Source organism: Desmodus rotundus, chromosome 4 (assembly GCF_022682495.2).
Source record: "Desmodus rotundus isolate HL8 chromosome 4, HLdesRot8A.1, whole genome shotgun sequence".
Classification (NCBI taxonomy): Eukaryota; Metazoa; Chordata; class Mammalia; order Chiroptera; family Phyllostomidae; genus Desmodus; species Desmodus rotundus.
The window spans coordinates 96,039,607-96,062,706 of NC_071390.1; the positions used below are offsets into that span (position 1 = coordinate 96,039,607).

At 39.6% G+C, this 23,100-nt stretch overlaps 1 protein-coding gene across 3 annotated transcripts in view; it reads left to right on the forward strand.

The window, feature by feature from the left end:
- The first annotated feature begins 344 nt into the window (after positions 1–344).
- Positions 345–23,100, forward strand: part of NFKB1 (nuclear factor kappa B subunit 1) — a 127,579-nt gene continuing 104,823 nt past the window's right edge. Inside the window, exon 1 of one of the 3 annotated variants that reach the window (XM_053923078.2) lies at positions 345–907. The gene's annotated coding sequence lies outside the window, so the exon portion shown is untranslated. The remainder of the gene's footprint in view (positions 908–23,100) is intronic. The other 2 variants (XM_053923077.2, XM_053923076.2) reach the window with 2 other exon arrangements.

Here is a 23,100-nt window from a genome sequence, read left to right on the forward strand (position 1 = left end):
GGATGAGATTTAATTTTATACATGGCATGGTTGGCACCACACAACCCAACATCCCCTCCAGATGCTCCGGCCTGTCCTTCAGAGGCTCTGGACCGCCCGCCTCCAGAAAGCACGCCACCGCTTCGGTGCCGCCTGCTTCCCGGGACGACGTGACCCCTCACGGTCTTCAGGGGGCGTCCCCGTTCGCTCCAGCCTCCGGGACTTAGGGAGCGCGGCCCGGGAGAGGGAGCTCCGCGGGGGACCCTGACGTCCGGGCCGCCGACCGCGCGCGGCTCGACCTCCGCCCGGTGGCGGCCCCGGGGGGCGGGAGCGCAGGGGGCGGCGGGTCTCCCGGCGCAGGGCGCCCCCGAAGTGCGGGCTTTCCCCACCCCCGGCGGCGACCCCACCTCCCGCCCCCGCGGCGTGCACGCGTGTGTCCGTCTGTCTTCTTTCTCGACGTCAGTGGGAATTTCCAGCCAGGAAGTGAGAGAGTGAGCAAGAGAGAAAGACAGAGAAGTGCACCAGCGAGCCGGGGCAGGAAGAGGAGGTTTCGCCACCGGAGCGGCCCGGCTGCGCGCTGACAGCTTCCCCTGCCCTTCCCGGCCGTCGGGCCTCCCGCCGCCGCCGCCCTTGGCCAGAGAGCGGCCGCCGACAGCGCCCCGAGAGCCCCGCGCAGCCCAGGCCAGAGCCGCCGCGGCCGGGAAGGCGGCGCCGCCGCGGCCCGGCCCCCGCGCGCCCCGCGCTTGCCTCCGCCCGCGCTGCGACATGGCGCGGCACTGACTGGCCCGGCGACACCGCGCGCCCGCGCCCCGGAGCCCCCCGGACCCGCCCCGCAGCCGATCTCGCTCCTTCCGCGGCGCCCAGGCCCGCGCCGGCCCGAGGGGGAGCCCGCAGGCGCAGCGAGGCCGAGCGCGGACGCGCCACCAAGGTAAGCCGACTGCGCGCGGAGGGGCCACGCCGGGGACCCGCGGCCGCGGTCCCGCCACCTCCGCGCCCCGCGCCGCGCCGGCCCGCTCGGGCTCCCGGGTCCTGCGCCGACTGCGGGGCCACGGCGTAGGATCAGGTTGACAAGGAGCTGAGAGGCACTTGGGATTGGCGAGCGGGGGAAAGGCTCCCCCGGACCCGGCGGGGGCCGGCCGGCCGGCCGACCGAGGGCCGCGCTGCTCGGCCGCCCTTCCTTTCCCTTCACGTCCCGCGGCCCGGCGGGATCGGGCCCCGGAGGGGATCTCTCGCAAACTTTTTAAAAATCCCCACCCCCACCCCCTGCTGGGGGGTGGCTTGAGGTGCTCTTTGGCTCGGAGGAGAGAGGGGAAGGTGGTTGGTGCAGTGGCGAACCAGATTTCACCTAAGGGCGTTCCATGAAATGAAAGCAGAAGTGCACGGCAGTCTTCTGGGCTGGGAAAGCCTCCCCAGCTCCCTCGCACTGAATGGGACAGCCTTATCCCGTGGGCTCCTACTTTGAAAGAACCCCCGCTCAGTGAGACGCAAATACCCCAACCAGGACACAATATACTCGCCTACTGTATAGGTCCTGTGCATTAGTTCTCAGACTAAGGAGGGCTCGGTGCTGATCCTACAGGGCCTGCTGTGTAACAGGGAAAAGAAATCACCTACTTAGAGCACTTCTCAGGCACTCCGATTGCGTTAAATACTTAACAGCGGTACCATGTATTGTGCGTGACCTCTAAAACAAAAATAATCATATGAATAAAGCCTAGCCTGAATGCAGGTTTTCTTATGGTCTTTAAAAATAAATACCGTTGGAGATGTTTGCCCTGATTTATTGGTCTATCCTGAAACTTAAATGGGACTTAATGATACAGTATCTCATTGTCAAGATTTAAGATGTATTCATGGACTTATTAAGTAGGATATTTCAGCATTGCAGCTTTTTAAATAACTATGTTTAATTGAAAGATTTTGTCATAAAGTCCATAAGCCGAGAAAATCACTGGTATTACTAAAACACTTAATAGCTCTGAAATACAAATGTTATTCTACAAACTGGTGATCTTTGGTAAACACTAAACCTTGGGATCAAGATAATTAGTGCTTATTTTTCTAGCAAAATCCATCAACTGAATATTTTTTAGTACTTTAAATTGCATTAATGTTTGTTAAAAGTTTAAAAGGGGTAGTTGATTGACATAAAGCTCTTAGCCAATGTATGTTGTTTTCCTGATTTTAGTATTGTGCTTTCTAGAGATGAATTCTTTTTCAGTTTAATGCACTAAAAAATTATATAAATGATTTAAAGTAAAATATGTTTTGAGCTTATTAACTTGGGAACCCAGGAAATGGAGAGATTTGTTTCTTGTAGCCTTTTACATTTATTATGTAATTCAACTGCTGAGGTAAGAACATGTATGATAAGTGGAAACACGGTATCTGCTGAAATTATTCATCCATGTTGATATGGCAGCAGCTCCTCAATTTTCTCTGGAACTTGTTTAGATGAAGTGTCTTCCTGGGCCACAGCCTGTGGGACGAATCGGAACACAAAGGAAGCCTCCCTGTGTGTAGAATTATGCTAGCACTGAAATACTGCTTGCTGTGAAGAGCAAACCACTTCTAACCTGTTTGAAAGACTTCTTAAAGAAAATGTAATCCAGTGAGGGGTTGGTGGCAGTTTGAAAATTTATATTTTTACTTTGAAATTTCAGTTTTATTTTATGTTCTGCAGTTGGCATTCACATAGGCTGAATAAAGGCCCCTATTTTTCAAACCCAGTTAGTAAATACTGGAGTACAAGTACAAAAATAGTTGTTCCCCTTTGTAAGCACTGCTTTGATCTTTGTACTTCCTTCTTCTACCTCTTAAACAAGATCGTCTGGCTTGCAGTTGGTAAAAGCTCAATTAATTGGGAATAGGCAGAATTTCAGATTTAGTGATCATATTCCTCATAATTCTCTTCTCATGTTCCTTGGAATAAATTGAAGCTAGTTTGAGAAACTCTTTATTTACTTCGTTTATTTTTACTCCTGCCTTTAGACTTCCAGATAACAAATGAAGTTACAGTACAACCTTGACTTTCAGGTACTGCTCATTGTGATAAATAGGAGGTCTAGATAAGGAATTGGGGCTACAGGAATCTGGGATTCCCATTCCATCAGCAAGACCTTCTTTTTTACCTAATTAATGAGAGGTATTCCCCTAATCAGAAAAGGTGAAAGTTCTGGCTTCTGGGGGGAAGTGGTTACTTTATAACCTTCAATTAGTTTGAATTTAGGAGAAGAAAGAACAGTAGTAGTTGACGTTTTAAAACAATACATTAAAAACATCTGAGTTTCCATATGGATTTTTGACAGTCAACATATCTTTTTCTTCTTCAGAACTTCTTAGTAGTTCTGTTCTGAGCATATTGACAACTGCAATAAATAGTGTTTCTGGAAAGGCAGAGTAAATATTGATATTACACCCTTCTACAGATTAAACAAGAATCACATTAGCAGGAATGAATATATAAGAATCAATGGCTACACAAAATTTCTCATTAATTTACCTTAGTAAGAAGGTTGTTTTCTTTGCTTGATTGGTTCTTTTGTTGATATTATGAACTGTATATGATAGTGTAATTGTTAACATGTTGCAAGAGGAGAAGAAGGAGGAGAAGGAAGAGTAGAATGTTAGTGCTGGAGGATACTTAAATGTTCTGCTTCTACTTGTATGATCAGAGTTATTTGCCAACTGCTTTCTTGGTAACCAGTAAACCACATTGAGGCAGTTTGCCCTGCTTTCTGGGAATTACTCTCATTTGCACTCTCGCACTGTAAATCCTGAACTCACTATAGTGTTCTTAGAGGTGGGAAGAAGACCATAGTCATCAGAAGACTATATACTCCTTTAAGTTGACCCTATCACTCCTTAGGAGACCTTGATGGTTTGAAGAACCAGAGGCATCCAGCCTCAGAGAGGAACGTTTGGATTTGTGGCATGGTCTTATCAGTTAGTTTGGCTCCTTGACTGTGTGTGTGTGTTGTATGTGTGTTTAATTTAAAAAATGAAGAATATTAATAATTGAAACCAGATAATTTGGGAAAGTTAATAGTAGGGGTGCATAACCAAGAGGTTGTGCACCAGACTTTGATCTTTGTGATAGTTCATTAATGATTAGATTTTTAAAAAGTAGTAGTATTTTTTATGATGACGAAGTTGCTTTATGCCTTTGATTTTTGTTGTATTAGAGATGTTCCTGAGTGCAGATTAATTAGCTGACTTTCATATTTTCAGATGAGGTTGGTAGACCTACCCTTGTAAATCAGCTAATAGTTTAGAAAATAAATTGTGAAATAAAATCTTACTGCTTCACTATGAATAATTTAAAGTCAGTAGTTTTACACAAAGTATAGAATATAAGGTGTGATTTCTTAAAGATTATAGAATTCTCAGGAATATAGTTTATGCATGAAAATGTTTCATTTAGAGTATTAATCATAAAAATATCATTGTTTTAAATTAAAATATCAATTTTTCGCATCTCATTTTCTATAGTAATTATTAGATTGAATTATCAGTAATAGAAGTTTTATCTGCTTTAATTTGTTGCCTGTTTTGAAATTGGAATAATGAAATGGGTGGTTTAATTCCCTATTACAAATTGGCTTATTACTTTTCATTTACATTTCACCGTAAGGCCAAAAATCTTATAACCAGCTTTATTATGATTTGTACTTTCAAGAGATAATTAAAAAAATTTAAACTACCTATGAATTTAATTTCTTTAATCTGTGGAAAAAATTCTGACTGACAGAGCTTTAAAGAAGACTGTAAAGATTCTATATGGCTTATTCTTAGAGACCCTAAGTGAAAAATAATAATAAAAAGGAGAGAAAAAAGAGCTACATGAGAGAATCAAAATCCTGTAGTTCCAGTTTTTAAAAACTCACATCTAGTCTCTTGTGACAGGTATCTGACACTTAACATTGTGCCCAGTGGTACACACTGAGCAGCCAGTAACCATTGGTTGAATAGAGGAATGACATAAGTTTTGTTTGGTTTGTTTGTAAAAGGACAGCTGTTTTCTGCAGGGAACAAGAATTACACCATTTTGCCTTGTCTTCTGGGAAGAAAGAAGCCAATAACTAGTCCTTACTTGCCAGGTAATATATTCTCATATAAAGAGCACTTCAAGTTTACCAGAACAAGTAATTTATTTAAAAGGAGCCAGTGCCTTCCAAAAGGAAAGCATTTCGTTCTGAAAGAGGAGTTTATGAACTGGGGAAAAAAAATGGCTTTTAGTTTCAAAGTTTTAAAGGCACTCATCAAATAAGGTAATAAAGTAATTGAAATGATAAAAGGTGCTTGTTACAGTTTTAAAAAATGTCACTTTTGGCTAGGCTAGACAGAATTTCTCTGAGCTCTACTGAGACTGTAATTTCAATATCAGTACCTCAAATAAAGAAAACAGTGTTGCAAGCATTGTTTTGTAATCCAAAAATTGTTAAAGCCTATTTAATTCATCAAAAAGTAAAAACAAATATGCCATGACATCTAGAATTAAATACGTACCATCTATACAAAGTTGGGGGGAGGGAGTTAGTAGCTGGAAACCTCAGGAACAAGCTGGCAGTTAGCAAGATTTACTGTACTTTCCACTGTCACTACCTTAACGATTTTGCAACAGTACAAAACCTGGGCCTCACCCGCCGGGGTTTTGTTGATTACTCCTCAGTTGTAGCATTTTCAGAAAATTGTCCTTGAAACTCTGGCTATACACGTTTCTTCTGTATGGACATAATGTACGGAATGAAGTGTACCGTCCAGACTAGAGAGAACAGGGCCAGCAGTCTGGGTCCTGGGGTCATCGTGCCCCCAGGGAGAGCCAACCATTTTAGTGAGAACTGCTAGCTTCAGTCCCCTCAGCTTTGCTGTCCAGCTAATTCTGGTTCTGACCCTGGCCTCCCTTCAAATCACTTACAAACTTACATTCAAGTTTAAAAAGTTAATTTTAAAAATTGTGTACAAATACCGTGTTTTCTGGACTATAAGACGCACCGGACCATAAGACTCACCTAGGTTTTAGAGGAGGAAAACAGGAAAAAAAAACCCGCTCCACCGCCCACCCCCCCAGCGAGCCAGGTAAGCTACATTCGGACTGTAAGATGCACCCCCATTTCCTCCCAAATTTGGAGGGGGAAGTCCATCTTATAGTCTGAAAAATACTGTACATAGCTGCATAATCATTTTTGTTGTCACCAACAAATTGAGGAAGAAACTAACTGTTTACTTATGTAACAGCTGCACTGTAAAGGTGTCGTGGTTGAAAAGCACTGTGACAGTGAGTAACGGTGGTGCTTGTTAGCTAAAACAGTAAAACGGTCCACATACTCTGACTGTGGTTCCCTGTGGGAGGAGCATAAGGAGTGATAAATTCTGCCACCGTGTTCTGTTGCATACTTAGCTCAGTCTACAGCTTCTGGGCATGAAGAAGCCCAGAAGTTGTACACAAAAAGTTGTAACATTGTGTAATCTTTGCCATACTAGTAAAAAATGTGTGGACAATTCATACATTTCATAGTGAAAAATAAAGCTATTGGATTTTTCTTAGAGTTTTAGTCTTTTGATATATATGCAGCTCTCTAGCATGTGGAGAAGAAATTTACTTTTGCTAACTTGAACTTAAAAAATACGAAACCTGAATAAAGTTAAGCTCACCTTTTAAATTAACATTTAAAAAATAATTTGATTGCTATAATGAATTTTGTTTGTCAAAATAGCAATTATTTTTAAAAGTGTTTTTATCATTTGTCATGTTATTTGGACTAAACATCTTATACTACATTTTAGCTCATTACCTCCAAAAATCCGTTCTAACATATACCAAGCGTGGAAGTAGAAAATTAAAAGTAATGACAAACTCCTTAATCAACCTACTTATCTATTGGTTCTGTGCCCAAGCCTGCACTTGATTTAAATAGTGAAAATAAATTACTTAATTGTCTTAGAAAATATGCCTTCTAAGGCAAGAATTTTAGGAATGGAGGAAATGACTATTTTTTAATGTTTGAACATGAAATCCTGACTCATGTTTTATCAGTGAAGAACTTCTTTGTCTGCCAGTTCTTAACTTAGGTGTAGGTTTATTTTCTACGGTTTAACCATTTATTGGTGTTTGATCATTAAGACTTGGTGTATAAGCTTCAGTGCCTTTTTCTTATAAGTGGGGCTAGGTGTGGTGGTGAGGTCAAAGGAAAAGAGTCCCGTACAACTTACAGGATCTGCTGTAGTGCTGTCTGTACAATACAAACACTTTTATGACTCATGCAGTTAAAATAAAGATGTGAAAGTATAGAAGGAGTATAGTTGGCTATTCCTATAGAAAAAAAATTAAAGTAGAAAAGAAGAAACACGAAGAAGGTAAAGAATATAAATTAAACTTAATGTATTATAATAGTTTTGTTGGATTTCAGGGAGGTACTTAAGGGAATACACAAAACAATTGGTTTATGTAAAATTAAAACAACAAAATATCTGGGAAGTAGAAAATACTATTTTTTAAAGATTTTATTTGTTTCTAGAGACAGGGGAAGGGAGGGAAAGAAACATCAATGTGTGGTTGCCTCTTGTGCACCCCCAACTGGGGACCTGGCCCACAACCCAGGCATGTGCTCTGACTGGGAATCAAACCAGTGACCCTTTGATTCGCAGGGTGGTGCTCAATCCACTGAGCCACACCAGCCAGGGTGAAAAGATTATTTTTTTTTTGAAATGTACTTATGCTGCTGATTTCAAGTCAACCAAGAAGGCATGGGAAAATGCTTTTTGCAGAAGATGTATTAATAAGAGCTAAAAATATAGCTAGTCCCATACCTCATTTAACTCATTTATTATGCTAATATATTATGAGGTATGTAAATTGTTTGGTGTCTATGTTTCAAACCTGTGAGTCTTGAAACATTTGGTCAAAACAAATGATAATGAAAGCACAGATAAAAGTTTAAGGGGAAAGTCCTTTATAAAATTAGATCTTGAACTTTATTATTGACTTGAACGTGAAAAAGGAAAATAATTTAGAAAGTGAATCAGAATTCCAGAGAAAAGGGTAAATTTTCTGTATCATGGATGAGAATGGGAGGATCATAATGAAAGAGGTAGAGGGGTTGCCCTTGAATAGAACCTTTTAATAGGCATTTCACTGTGAATCATCCATCCTGTTTTTAATTAATTGAAAACAATGATCATTTCCTCCATGTTCTGAAAACACTTTATTTTTAATTTTATCCTCACCTGAGGATATTTTTTCTTCCATTGCTTTTAGAGAGAGAGGGAAGGAGAGAGAGAGACATCAATGCCAGAGAGAAGCAGGGATTGGTTTCCTCCTGTGTGCCCAGACCAGGGATCCTATGTTCCCGGACTTGGGGTGGACCCCGCAACCTAGGCATGTGCCCTGACTGGGAATCAAACCAGCAACCTTCAGTTACGAGACAATGCTCCAACCAACTGAGCCACAATAACCAGGGCAGAAAACACTTTAGAAGTCAGTTGTGATTAAGCAAACTTCAAAATACCTGGGAAATTAAAATTAGAAACATGGTATGTGACAACAATTTAGTGTACTTCCTTGCTCTCAGGCCATACCATAGCATTCATTTGAAATAATGTCTTTATGGTTTCTCTCCATGTGTTTACCCAATTTCCCGTTTTAGACATTTAACTGAATTTAACAAGCACACCTTAGAACATTTTAATATTTCCTGACTATTTTAAACATTATCTTACCAGTCATTTACCCTGAAGTTCTTTGTCATGATGAGCAGGGAAAGTATCCTATTTCTCTTAGAAAGTCCATTAGAATAGCCAAATAGGAATTAGTCCAGGTTGTTTATATTGGTATTAATCTCATATTGAAATAAATGGATGATTTGTGGGGGCAGTTGTTGTATATTAAATAAATATATGTTATACTGAAGGAGCCCAGTCATTCAAGGAAAGCCATAGAAAACAATTTTATTGCTGAGGCACTTATATCTTTACATAGATGTCCCCATCAATATGTAAATATACAATTTATCGTCATCCCCATGCACCAAACGGCTACCCTAGCACACTAGGGAATGTAGTCATTAACCCACCGTGGTCCACTCAGTAGGTTCCCACGGCAGAAATCTAGGAGCCTGTTCTTCATGCACACTGACTTACCTCCTCCAGTCAGTCCCCAAGTTCAGCTGCCCCCTGATCTCCAGAGTCCATTTCTTCCTCACTGAATTTCTAGTTTCATTTTTGCACCGTCCCCTAATAAATTATCTCTCACTTCTATTCCATCCTTCATTCCGGCATAAGGGTCAGCTTTCTAAAGTGCAAGTCTGATCATGCCACAATCTTCATATTTCTGAAGTGAATCTCCGTTGTCTTCACAAGCTGATTCCTGCACACCTCACCTCCCCTCCTTGTTCTTCGCCCATCCCCTGCTTCTCATATGATCCACATCAATTTTCAGTTCCTTGTCCACCTTGTTTTCTCTGACAGCCTCTCCCTACGTGCTCCTTGTGTGAGGAGTGCCCTCCTTCCTTTCTTAGCCATTGTACTAACTGCTAACTTCAGGCGTGGTTCAGCCATCACCATTTCTCCCTCCCTCCTCTATCCATTCTCCCTGACCTACCCATAAAGAGTTATGTGTCACCCTATCCACGTTCTCTTGACTTCTTTTGCACTCCAGACGGAAAATATCTTCAAGGCAGGGACTTTATCTCTCTTAGTTTTTATTTGTAGAGCACCCAGTAAGTTTGCTGAATGACTAAGTAAATAACGAGACAAAATATCAATAGACTGTAGCCTTGGCCAGATTGCTCAGTTGGTTGAAGTGCCGTCCCATACCCACAAAAGGTTGCAGGTTTCATCTCCTATCAGGGCACATACCTAGGTTGAGGGTATGTACTGGAGGCAACCAGTCGACATTTCTCTTTATCTTTCTCCATTCCTCTCTCTCTCAAATCAATGAACATATCCTTAGGTGAGAATTAAAAAAAAAAAAAAAAAGACTGTGCTATTGATCAAGCTATGTGGATCCGGGCAATTTAATTAACTTCTCTGGGTCTCATTTTCTCTCAGTAAAAAAATGAGTCAGACTAACTGAGCATCTTCCTCTAAAATTCTTTCTTTGATATAATTCTGTTATTTGGAAGATTTCAGATTTTCTTGTCATATTGAGATAGATCAACGTAAGAAAAATGCACGTGAGAAGTTAAAGACAATTCTTGATTATTAATGTGATAAATATAAGGGACTATCTGATTAGTTGGGTTGCGTTGTCACTCGACCCCCTTCTAGTTTCTTGCTGACATCCAGATGTTTCAGGGATTACATTTTGTCATTATTAATTAGTCTCTACCATGAACTCATATCAGTTTTTCTCTAAAGAAATTGAAGGCAAACGATACAGAAATTGAATATAAAATTTAATATTTTAATTATATTAAAATATCGTATAGGAAGAAAGGGAAGTGGTAGTGCTGCGATCTGAATCCTCATCTCATGGAAAGAACCGAATTTCTAAAATTGACCAGTTAAGAAAAGAGCTATAAGCATAGTATTGGGTTGGCCAGAAAGTCCATCATGTTTTTTCCATACCATGGCTCTAGTTGTGCTTAGTTGTCTTTAACTTCATTTGAAACAATTCTATTAGATTGTATTGTGACAGCTGTCATGTCAGTGTGCATTTAAAAAAACATCAAAATTGGTGAATTTTTGTGCAGCCATTTTAATATTGAACATGGAAGAAGCAACATTTCAGCATATTATGCTTTATTATTTCAAGAAAGGTAAAAATGCAGAAAAAAGATTTGTGCAGTGTATGGAGAAGGTGCCATGACTGATCGAACGTGTCAGAAATGGTTTGTGAAGTTTCTTGCTACTATTGACATTTTGGCCAAATAATTGCTGTGGGGCTGACTGCTGCATTGGAAAATGTTTAGCAGCAAATACAAGCCAACAGCAGGAGACAGCCGGCATACTGAAAATATCTAAATCAATAAAATTATTGGTGAAAATGAAAAATGTGTTTTTTATTTTATGGAAAAAAAAATCATGGATTTTTTGACCAACCCAATATTTGGCGATATGAAAAGAACCCCCAGGAAAACCAAAAAGAGAATGTTACATAATAAAAAGTAAATCACTGTGCAAAGCAGGATTGTGGAGGTGAGAGGTGGCATGGGGAAGCTTTGCTTTTTCCTGTAAGCTCTCTGCCCTGCATAGTAGCGTTTCTTTTTTAGCCATTAACTTACTTACTTGGATTGGTGTTGAGTCCCTTCTGTGTGTCAGGTTCTAGGTACTGGAAATACAGTGTTAGACAAGACAGAATTCCGTAATTTGATGGAGCTTATTATCATGTAAATTTCTCAGTTTAGAATTTTTTTTTTACATTAACCTTTTTAAAATTGAAGAATCACCAAAAAGAAGTGCAGAAATTACAACAGTACAGTTTTAATGATTTATCTCAAGGTAAACACCCTTACCCTAGGTCGTGTTCTAGAAACAATACCCCACAAACCCCGTTTCTGCTCTTCTTGGTCAGGACCACTACCATTCACTCTCCTTTAAAAAGTTTCATTAGTGACGTTTGGATTACATGCATGTGGATTCCATGACTCATATTCATCTACATGCAACTGAGAATTGACTAGATGAATTAATTAATTACTCAAAGGTGCTAATAATGAGCTTCATACAAGTAAGAACTCTGCTAAAGTTAAAAGCTCTGAGGTCTGTTTGTTCTAGATTTTCCTCACTAAACAAAATATGTTGGTAACAATATCAAACAAATTATATTTTACATTAATTTGTCATTTGTGAGTTTGACTAACTATTTTGTTCATTGCCAAGCAGTTTAGGTCAATAACAAAGAAATAGGGGAGAAAGGAGAATTCACATCAGACCTTATCAGACACAGAAGAGAGTGTAGTTCACCTTTCTTTCCAACTTACTTTATACATTAGTATCTGCATACACTGAAAGGTTTATAAGAGTGGTCAGTGTGGAAAAGCCTTCATAACTATACTCATGGCCTGAAAGGTCCCTGTATAAGGCCTGATTTTGATGCTTGCAAATTATCACATGTGTGTCTGTGTGATTGGAAGGTCATCACATTTATTTATTCAACAAAACCCTTTTCTCCCTCCAAACCAATGGCCACCATATCCTTAGAACAAAGTATTGTTGGCTTACATGATGAATGAATCCTTCTCTCTTATTTTTTCTCTCCTTTTTATTGTATTTTTCCATTACCATTTAGTCCCTGTATTCCCCTCCCCCTGTCAGTCACCACACTGTTGTCCATGTCCATGAGTCCTTTTTCCTTTTTGCTCAGTCCCTCCAGCCCCTAACCTCCCCCCTCAGCTGTCATCCTGCTCTTTATCTGTGAGGAATCCTTTCCTTTAAAGCATAGAGGATATATTTTTATTGATATTTGAGGATTAATAAAAATGAAAATCCAAATTAAAGTCATCATATTCAGATTTAAAGAATTTGATCAGTTGCTTTATATTTGATCAAAAGAATATAATCCTTGAGGTTTACTTCCTCCTCAATCTGAAAATACAAATACTCCAAAATGGTACTCAAGACAAAGGCCAGATGAGAAGTTAAAATTTAGTCATAATCTGTTTTTTAATTAAGACTTTAATTTTTTAGAGCAATTCAAAGTTCGCAGCAAAATTGAGGGGAAAGTACAGAGATTTCTCATATATCCTCTGCCCCTACACATGCATGGCCTCCACCATTACCAACACCCCCCCCACGTCACATGTTACATTTCTTACAATTGATAAGCCTATGTTTTTACATCATCCACACTTTTACATTATTGTTCATTCTGGTGTTGTGCGTTCTGTGGGTTTGGACAAATGTATAATGACGTATGTCCATCATTATGCTATTACAAGAGTCTTTTTACTGCCTTAAAAATCCTCTGTGCTATGTGTACACTATTTTGGGGGAAGAAGAAATCTGTAGATTTAGAAATGTGGAAGCAAAAGATTCAGAACAATGTCCATTAAGTCAAAATCCTTTCTATGCTACCTAAGTGAAACACCTCGAACTCTGTTTTTCATGTAGAAATGGAAGGCAACTATATCTCATGAGTGACTTAAGTTGTAAAATGTAAGTTTTTATCTAATTCAGTATAATATTTAGAGAATTTTTCTAGGTATACAAATTTATACTCAATAGATTTTATCCTACTGTAGTGCTGAAAATAAATTTTGCTTAAAATGGAATCTGTCATTTGGTATACATGACAATTATGTGATTAGAAAAAGCCCAAAATAGTTTTTGATTATAAAAATTTCAGTCATCTATGATTAAGAAAACAACCATAGGGAAAGATTTTCTTTTTTTTTTTCTTTCCTTTGGGAATGCATTAGAATTCATTCTAGTCACTTCTCAAAGAAAATCCCTGTCCCCTATGGTTACAGTAGATGTGATACAGCCAGAATTGATACGCTGTTTCCATACAGGATAATGAGGTTATATTTACTATGTTCTCTTGATTCTAAGAAGCACTTCTCCTGACACCTATATAACATCATGGCTTAATTAATTTCAGGATTTTATAGCTTTCCATTATTAGTTTCTAATTTAATTTCATGTTGTTTGTATAACATGTATGTATCATCTCACTTCTTTGAAATTTATTGAGACTTGTTTTATGTCCCAGCGTACGGTCTATCTTGGAGAGTGTTTTGTGTGCACTAGAAAAGAATGTTTTCTGCAGTCATTGGTAGAGTGTTCTCTACATGAACTTAAGTTAATTTGATTGATGATGGTGTTCCTAAATTTTCTATATCCTTACTGATGTTCTGTTGATTTATTTTTATCAGTTACTGAGAGAGGAGTGTTAAAAATCTTAACTGTGGATATTAATTGTGGATTTCTGTTTTTTCCCTTAGTTCTGCCACTTTTTGTTTCATATATTTTGAAGCTCTTATACACATTCAGATTATTTTTCTTCCTAATGAATTGACACTTTTATTATTATGAAATGTTCTACTTTGTCCCTGGTAATATTTCTTCTCCTGATGGCTACAGTAGCTGATATTTTAATACAGCTTACGTTTTTGTATTTAGTATTTTCATGGTATAACTGGTGTGACTTTCTATTCTTACACTTTCAAACTATATGACATTTAAAATTAAAGTGTAGGCTTCTGGCCAAGATGCAGGTGTAGGTAGACACTGTGCCTCCTTGCACAACCAAAAGAAGGACAACAATTTTAAAACAAAAAACAACCAGAACTGACAGAAAATCAAACTGTATGGAAGTCCGACAACCAAGGAGATAAAGAAGAAACGTTCATCCAGACCAGTAGGAGGGGCTGACCCAGTGAGGTGGTGGATTGTGGAGTGGGGCAGGCCAGGCTGCAGCTAGCAGACCCCAGGGCCCCACATTCGCGCGTAGATAAACCGGGAACAACGGCAGGGGAGCGCAACAGACCACGCAACCCAGGGCTCCAGTACCGGGAAATAAAGCCTCAAACCTCTGAGTGAAAACCTGCGGGGATTGAGATGGCACCGGGAGAAACTCCCAGCCTCACGGGAGAGTTCGTTGGAGAGACCCACAGGGGCCTAGAGCGTGTATAAGCCCACCCACTCGGGAATCAGTACTAGAGGGGCCAATTTGATTGTGGGTAGTGGAGGGAATGGAACAAGCACCATTGCTCCCTCTCAGCCCCTCCCCCACGTACAGCATCCTAGCGCAGCAGCGCAGCGACCAGCATTATCCCGCCCCATGAACACCTAAGGCTCCCCCACTTTATGTAACAGGTGCACCAAGACAAAAAAAAATGGCCCAAATGAAAGAACAGATCAAAGCTCCAGAAAAAATACAACGAAGCAATGAAGAGATAGCCAACCTATCAGATGCACAGTTCAAAACACTGGTAATCCCGACGCTCACAAAACTCGTGGAATTTGGTCGCAAATTAGATGAAAAAATGAAGGCTATGACGAGTGAAATAAAGGAAAATGTACAGGGAAACAACAGTGACAGGAAGGAAACCGTGACTCAAATCAACGGTGTGGACCAGAAGGAAGAAAGAAACATCCAGCCATAAAAGAATGAAGAAACAAGAATTCAAAAATATGAGGAGAGGCTTAGGAAACTCCAGGACAGCTTTAAACATTCCAACATCAGAATTACAAGGGTGCCAGAAGGAGAAGAGGAAGAGCAAGTAATTGAAAACTTATTTGAAAAAATAATGAAGGAGAACTTCCCCAATCTGGCAAAGGAAACAGAGTTGCAGGAAGTCCAGGAAGCTCAGAGTCCCAAAGAAGCTGGACCTGAGGAGGAACACACCAAGGTACATCATAATTACATTAGCCAAGATTAAAGATAAGGAGAGAATCTTAAAAGCAACAAGAGAAAAGGAGACAGTTACCTACAAAGGAGTGCCCATAAGACTGTCAGCTGATTTCTCCAAAAAGACCTTACAGGCAAGAAGGGGCTGGAAAGAAGTATTCCAAGTCATGAAAGGCAAGGACCTACATCCAAGATTCCTCTACCTGGCAAAGCTGTCATTTAGAATGGGAGGGAAGATAAAGTGCTTCCCAGATAAGGTCAAGTTGAAGGAGTTCATCATCACCCAGCCCTTATTATATGAAATGTTAAAGGCATTTATCTATGAAGATAAAAAATGTGAACAGTAAAAATGACAGCAAACTCACAGTTATTAACAACTACATCTAAAACAAAAACAAAAGCAAACTAAGCAAACAACTAGAACAGGAACAGAGCCACAGAAATGGAGATCACAAGGAGGGTTATCAACAGGGGAGTGGGAGGGGGAGAGAGGGGGAAAAGGTACGGAGAATAAGTAGCATAAATGGTAGATAGAAAATAGACAGGGGGAGGGTAAGAATAGTATAGGAAATGTAGAAGCCAAAGAACTTACATGTATGACCCATGGACATGAACTATAGGGGGGGAATGTGGGAGGGAGGGGATGGGCAGGATGGAGTGGAGTGAAGGGGGAAGATGGGACAACTCTAATAGCATAATCAATAAATATATTTTTTAAAATGTATATACATATGCATTACAAGTGATTTTTTGTGATCTTTAAAATTACAGTTGTAATTACATTCCTTTTTTATACATGATTGCCCTGTAACTATATTCCATTTTTAAATCTTATTATTTGTCATCTGTTTCTTGATGAGTATTTTCAGAACTTAATCAACTGAAAAGAGCCAGCTTTGATATGAATAAACATCACTATTGTTTTTCATATTGATTATTTCCTAAAAAAAGAAAGAAAATAAAATTAAAGTGTAATTCTTATGAAAAGCACATACTTGGGTATTGCTTTCTGTACACTCTGACCATCTTCACTTTGTTATAGTGAGTTTAGTCCATTTCCATTTAATGTATTATTAATATATTCGAGGTTAGTCTGTCATCTCGATAATTGTTAGCTATGTTTGCCATTTGTTCTTTATTCATTTTTTTCTTCTTTTTCTCCCATCTTTGGAATAAATCAGTTTTATTTTCTAATTCCACTCCATCTCCTTCACTGGCTATTTTAGGTGGTTACTTTAGGTATTACAATATGCATCACTAAGAAGTTGACAATACATGCTATGCTTCCATTTGTCCTCTTCCTATGTGCTGTTTATTATACATTTTACTTATTCACATGTTATAGACCCCCAAAGAGATTGTATTTTTAAACAAAAAAAAAGTGTTTTATACTCACGTACATATTCATCATGTTTGGCATTTTCATTCTTTTATGTAGGTCCCAGTTTCTATCTGACATCATTTCCCTTTAGCATGAAGAACTTTAACGTGTGTTTTAGCAGGCCTGCTAATGATAAATTGTCTCAGCTCTTGTTTATTTAAAGTGTCAATTTTAATTTATTTTTAAAAGACATTTTTCTGAATGTAGAATTGTACGCTAATCTTTTTTTTTCTTTTAGCACTTTCATTATTATTTCTAACGAGAAGTCAGCCATCATACTTATCTTACTTCCCCTTTTGTCCCAGGATGCTTTTAGGATTTCTTTTTCTTTAGCATTAGTTTTTAACAGTTTGGCTATAATGTGACCAAGCATGGTTTTATTTGTCTTTATCCAACATGGAGACCTTTGAGATTCTTGTATTTATGGTTGGATTTTTGTTAAATTTTAAAATTCATGATAATTATGTTTTTTCTTTTTTAAATACATTTTATTGATCATGCTATTACAGTTGTATTTTCCCCTTTACTCCCCTCTGCCCTGCACACTCCCTCTCACCTGCAACCCCCCTCTATAGTTCATGTCCATGGGTCATACATATAAGTACTTTGGCTTCTACATTTCCTATACCATTCTTAACCTCCCCCTGTCTATTTTCTACCTACCATTTATGCTACTTATTCTCTGTACCTTTCCTCCCTCTCTCCCCTTTCCACTCCCCCATGGATAACCCTCCATGTGATCTCCATTTCTGTGATTCTGTTCTGTTCTAGTTGCTTGCTTAGTTTTTGTTTTTGTTTTTTAGGTTCGGTTGTTAATAACTGTGAGTTTGTCATTTTACTGTTCATATCTTTTTTTTTTTAGGTAAGTTCCTTTAACATTTCATATTATAAGGGCTGGGTGATGATGAACTCCTTTAACTTGACCTTACCTGAGAAGCACTTAATCTGCCCTTCCATTCTAAATGATAGCTCTACTGGATAGAGCAATCTTGGATGTAGGTCCTTGCCTTTCATGACTTTGAATACTTCTTTCCAGCCCCTTCTTGCTGCAAGATTTCTTTTGAAAAATCAGCTGACAGTCTTATGGGCACTCCTTTGTAGGTAACTGTCTCCTTTTCTCTTGTTGCTTTTAAGATTCTCTCCTTATCTTTAATCTTGGCTAATGTAATTATGGTGTACCTTGGTGTGTTCCTCCTCGGGTCCAGCTTCATTGGGACTCTCTGAGCTTCCTGGACTTCCTGGAACTCTGTTTCCTTTGCCAGATTGGGGAAGTTCTCCTTCATTATTTTTTCAAATAAGTTTTCAATTTCTTGCTCTTCCTCTTCTCCTTCTGGCACCCTTATGATTCAGATGTTGGAATGTTTAAAGATATCCTGGAGTTTCCTAAGCCTCTCCTCATTTTTTTGAATTCTTGTTTCTTCATTCTGTTCTGGTTGAATGTTTCTTTCTTCCTTCTGTTCCAAACCATTGATTTGAGTCGCGGTTTCCTTCCTGTCACTGTTGTTTCCCTGTACATTTTCCTTTATTTCACTCGTCATAGCCTTCATTTTTTCATCTAATTTGCAAACATATTCAACCAGTTCTGTGAGCGTCCTGATTACCAGTGTTTTGAACTGTGCATCTATAGGTTTGCTATCTCTTGGTCACTTAGTTGTATTTTTTTCTGGAGCTTTGATCTGTTCTTTCATTGGGGCATTTTTTTTTTGTCTCCATACTCCTGTTAAATAGTAAGGGGCAGAGCCTTAGGTGTTCATCAGGGCGGGGCAACTCACATCTTTGGGTTGTGACAGTGTATGTGGGGGAAGGGGTCCGAGAGGGAACAGTGCCACTTGCTCCACTCTGTGCTGGTTTTCAGTGACTTCCCCCACTACCCACAATCAAATTGTGCCCTTCTGGTGCTGATTCCCAGGTGGGTAGGTTTGTGTGCATTCTAGGCCCCTGTGGGTCTCTCCAGTGAACTCTCCTGTGAGGCTGGGAGTTTCTCCCACTGCCGCCTCAACCCCCACAGGTATTTTCAGTCAGAGGCTTTGAGGCTTTATTTCCCTGTACTGGAACCCTGAGTTTTGCGGTCTGTGTCACTCCCCAGTTGGTCCTCCTGGTTCATCAGCACGTGAATGTGGGACCACCTAGTCCACCAGCCTCCGCCTTGCCAGTCCACTAGCCGCTGGCTGCCTTGCCTGCCTCGGTCCTTCAGTTGCTGCCTTATTGCGAGTCTTCTCTGCCCGGCTGCCCATCTCCACCCCCTACTACCAGTCTGGATGAATGTTTCTTCTTTAACTCCTTGGTTGTCAGACTTCCATACAGTTTGATTTTCTGTCAGTTCTGGTTATTTGTTTTTAAATTTGTTGTTGTTGTCCTTCTTTTGGTTGTGCGAGGGGACTCAGTGTGTCTACCTATGCCTCCATCTTGGTTGGAAGTCTCAAGTGTCAAAATTCCTGACAATTATTTACTCAATTCTTTTTCTCTTACTCCTGTCTCCTTCTAGGACTCTAAATTGCATACCACTTGATATTGTCTCAGCGGTCACTGAAGGGGTCGTAATTCTTTCTGTCATTTTTCTCTGTGCTTCAGATTGGATATATTTTATTGACCATTCTTCAAGTTTATTGATCCTTTATTTCACAGTGTTCAATATGCTGATAAGTCCACCTAGTGAAGTTTCATTTCAGTCTAGAATCTTTTCCATTTCATTGTTTCATTGAATCTTTTTCTAAGAGTTTGAATTTCTCTGCTGAGATTTCCCATCTGTTCATTCACTATGTGCATCTTCTCCTTTACATTCTCAAACATACTGGTATTAGCAGTTTTAAAGTCATAGTAAGTCATATTTTCCTACTTCTCTGTTTTGCTATTTTTTGTTGTATGTTGTAGATACTTGTACAGAGTATATATCTTTTTCTTCCTTTAAAGAACAATGAGTTTTGTTGTAAGAAGCAGTAAGTATACTGGTGAATCACCTGGTTTGATTGAGATGGGTTTAGAGTGGCCCTTATTGTACGGTATGTCCCTTACTCCTATTGCATGGTCCTCCTGAGACCACAACTGAATGCTCAGATTGTTCATTGACATCTCTTCACCTTGGATGGTGGGAACTTCAGTGTCTCTCAGAAGTTCCAGAAACTTGTAGAATTCTCATTCAGCTCTTAGATCCCAGGCAGCTGTTTCCTAGGAGGCTTTGCAGAGTCTTGTCCTACACTAGCATAGCTTAATACTTGGTTTAATATTTGGTAGCTAGACAAATATGAAGCCTCTTTCCCTTTGTGAACCCCTCCTTTCTGATGCCCTGCCCAGTGATGTTGCTTCTGCCTTGGGTCTCTACATCCTTGTGTCATGATGTGGAACATGACCATAGTCAAAAGTGAATGTGGAGCTCACCTCAGATATTTTTATTCTCTTATGGATGGTGCTCATCCCTATGCTAGCTTTTGTCCTCTGTCTTAAGTGTATTGCTTCAAGCATTCTGTATAGTTTTACAGTTGAGTATGACAGGAGGCATGTTCAATAATTGTTACTCTGTCATGACTGAAACCGTAAGTCCATATTTTGACGAGTCTGAAGTTGCAGTGTTTCTTGCCATTAATACAGCATTATTTAAAAGGTACTTAATGTTTACTAATTTGGAAGTACCAGAAATAAAAACTCTCATGTCTACTCTTAGGCATTTATGTCCACTTAAGAATATGGCAAGAATAAAGTTAGATTGCTGTAGAACAATGTTGTCAAGTGTAAAATCACCAATATACTGAAGTATGATAGCGCTTATGTGGACTACTGAGCTATGAGTTAAGCGTGAAATACAGGGTTTGTTGGCAGAGCTCAGATTTGAGTAGAGGCCTGAGGAATGGGTAGTATTTAAGTAGGAAAGATGGCATTTCAGGGTGCAGGACATATTTTGAACAAATGTACAAAATGGAAATGAGCAAGGTGTTTTGGAATGGTAAGTCTGCCGATAGTAGAGGATTTGGTTAGGATATAATAATAGGTGATGCTTATAAATTAATTTAATGTAATATGCTGAGTGGTTGAGGGCTTTCAACCATGTTTTAAGTGAAATGGCAATAATGTGAAGGAAGCTTAAGGGAGAAGTAACACCACAACAAGGGAGAACAGTGGGGAGGTTATTATTGTCATCCAGAGGTGAAGCAATGAAGCGTTAAGTACGATGAAACAGTAGAAATGTAACAGAGAAGGAGATGCAAGAAATAATACCCCCCCCCCCCCAAATGAGCAGAACTGATTGACTGGATATGTGTGAGATAAAAGGGGAAAAAAGAAAAGGGAGACTGAACTTTTGACCTTGAATACCTGGCAGAATGATACATTACAGAAATTAGGAAGTCATGAATGGGGGCCATTGCCACAGGAATGATGAATTTCATTTTCAATATTGGAGAATTGAAGGGATTAAAAATAGTATTAACTTGTCTTATAATGGTATCACTGTTTAAAGCTAACAGCAGTTTATTAATACTTACATTTTTAAGGTTAACAGTACTAATTTTATTTCCGTTTATACCACAGTGTCTTTTAACTGATGTACTTGTTTGTTCAGTTGGGAACTGAATAAGCCAATAGAGTAAAAATGACAGTACAACTTTTACTGTCTCAATTTCTCTTCCCATTTTATTATGAGCATATTGTTTGTTATGCTAACTGAATAGGACCCTAATAAAGAAAGTGCAGTTACTGAATTACCAAGATAACTAACCCCCCCTCACATACTGTCCATTTCCCACAACACTTACCATGTTGCGTTGCTTTTGCCTATTTGTCTTACCGAACTGTTGCTTTCATTAGCTCCTGCTGCATGTAAAAATCTCTACAAAACTAGTTAAAACATAAATGTGTTATTTCTCCCCATTCAGTAGGCTGTCTAGGTCAACTGGTCTGGGCTGGCTCTGCTGATCTCACATGTTTTAGCTGCTCAGCTGGTGGTGTTTGGTGTAGGGAAGCCTCGGCTAGGACTTCCCCACTCTGCTCCATGTGGTCTCTTTTCCTCCAGTGAGCCAGCCCAGGCTTGTTCACATGGCAGCAGTTACACAGAAGCAGTAATGTTGTCTCACGGTCTCTTGAAACCGACATTTAAACTCCCACTTTTCTCATTCCATTGGTCAGAGAAAGTTACAGGCCTGCCTCCACAGAGGGGTGGAGAAACAGATTTTTCCTTTTGTTGGGTGGAGTTGCGAATTTTGCCCATTGCTTTCAGTCTCCCACAACTGTAAGCTCTGTGAGTACAGGGACTGCATCGCTCTGTATACTTCGGTGTCTCTATTAACACATAATAAGCTCAAGTATTTTTTAATACATGGCTAGGTTCATGAAAGGAGGACAATATTCAAGGAGCACTTCAATATATCTTACTTTTAAATGTATACATACTTTTATTGTACCCTTAGTGAATATGGTGTTTTCTGTGGACATGTTTCAGAGAGGATCTCTTTATTCTCCTTTTATCCTTTGAAAGAAGGATATTTTCATTGACTCAAAATGTTTAAAACAAAATCAGACAAAAAGCAACTGCCTCTGAGTTGCCCTTTACCTTTGATTGTCTGAAGAAGTCGGTTGAGTTCGTGCATTGTCGCAACCCTGTTTCGCTTTTCAGGCTATGCTGTGGGTGGACTAGCTCCAACCTAAACGTTCAGGAGACCTGGAGCAAGACACTGCATTAAAATAAATAAATTTGTAAGTCGAGGAGGAAAATCACTTCTGCATCTTAGACAAGTGAACAAACCATAGTCTATGGAGTCAGATTCACCGGCTTTCCTCTATCAACCTAAGCAAATGACTTACTCTCTCTAAACCTCAGTCTGCTCATCTGGGACAGTATTTCTCAGCGTTATTGTGAGAATTAAGTGAAGTATGTGAAGCATTAGCTGTAAGTCCTGACTCATGGGAGGCAGTCAGTCAAGTTTCGTTCTTTCTCCACGTGACATGATGTGATGGCATTCATCAGGGTTTCTCATCCTTGGTGTTGACATTGGGGTCGGATATCTATTGTGAGGGGCCGTCCTGTGCGTTCTACAATGTTTAGCAGTATTTCTGACCTCTACACACTAGATGCCAGTAGGAACACCCACCCAGCTGTGACAGCTGAAACTGTTTCTGGACATTGCCAAATGTCCCCAGGGGCAAAATGCAAACACTTTATTCAACAGTGATAAAGACAGTGATAAAGAGGGAATGTGGCAGTATACCCATAAATGTAGAATGGGAAAGAAATAAAAATATTTGATTCTTCCCAGAATGTCAGAAACTTTTACTGTTTCAGTTGCTTTTCCCAATTTTTCACAAGCATATTGTTTATTATGCCAAATAGTAAAATGACTATCATTTTCTCTGTGTCACTAACTGTGCTATTAATTAAGCTTTGCATGAAATAATGGTTGAATACTGTATATGTACCTGCTGTCCCTATTAGATTGCCATTCTATTGTGAACAGAGACCTTC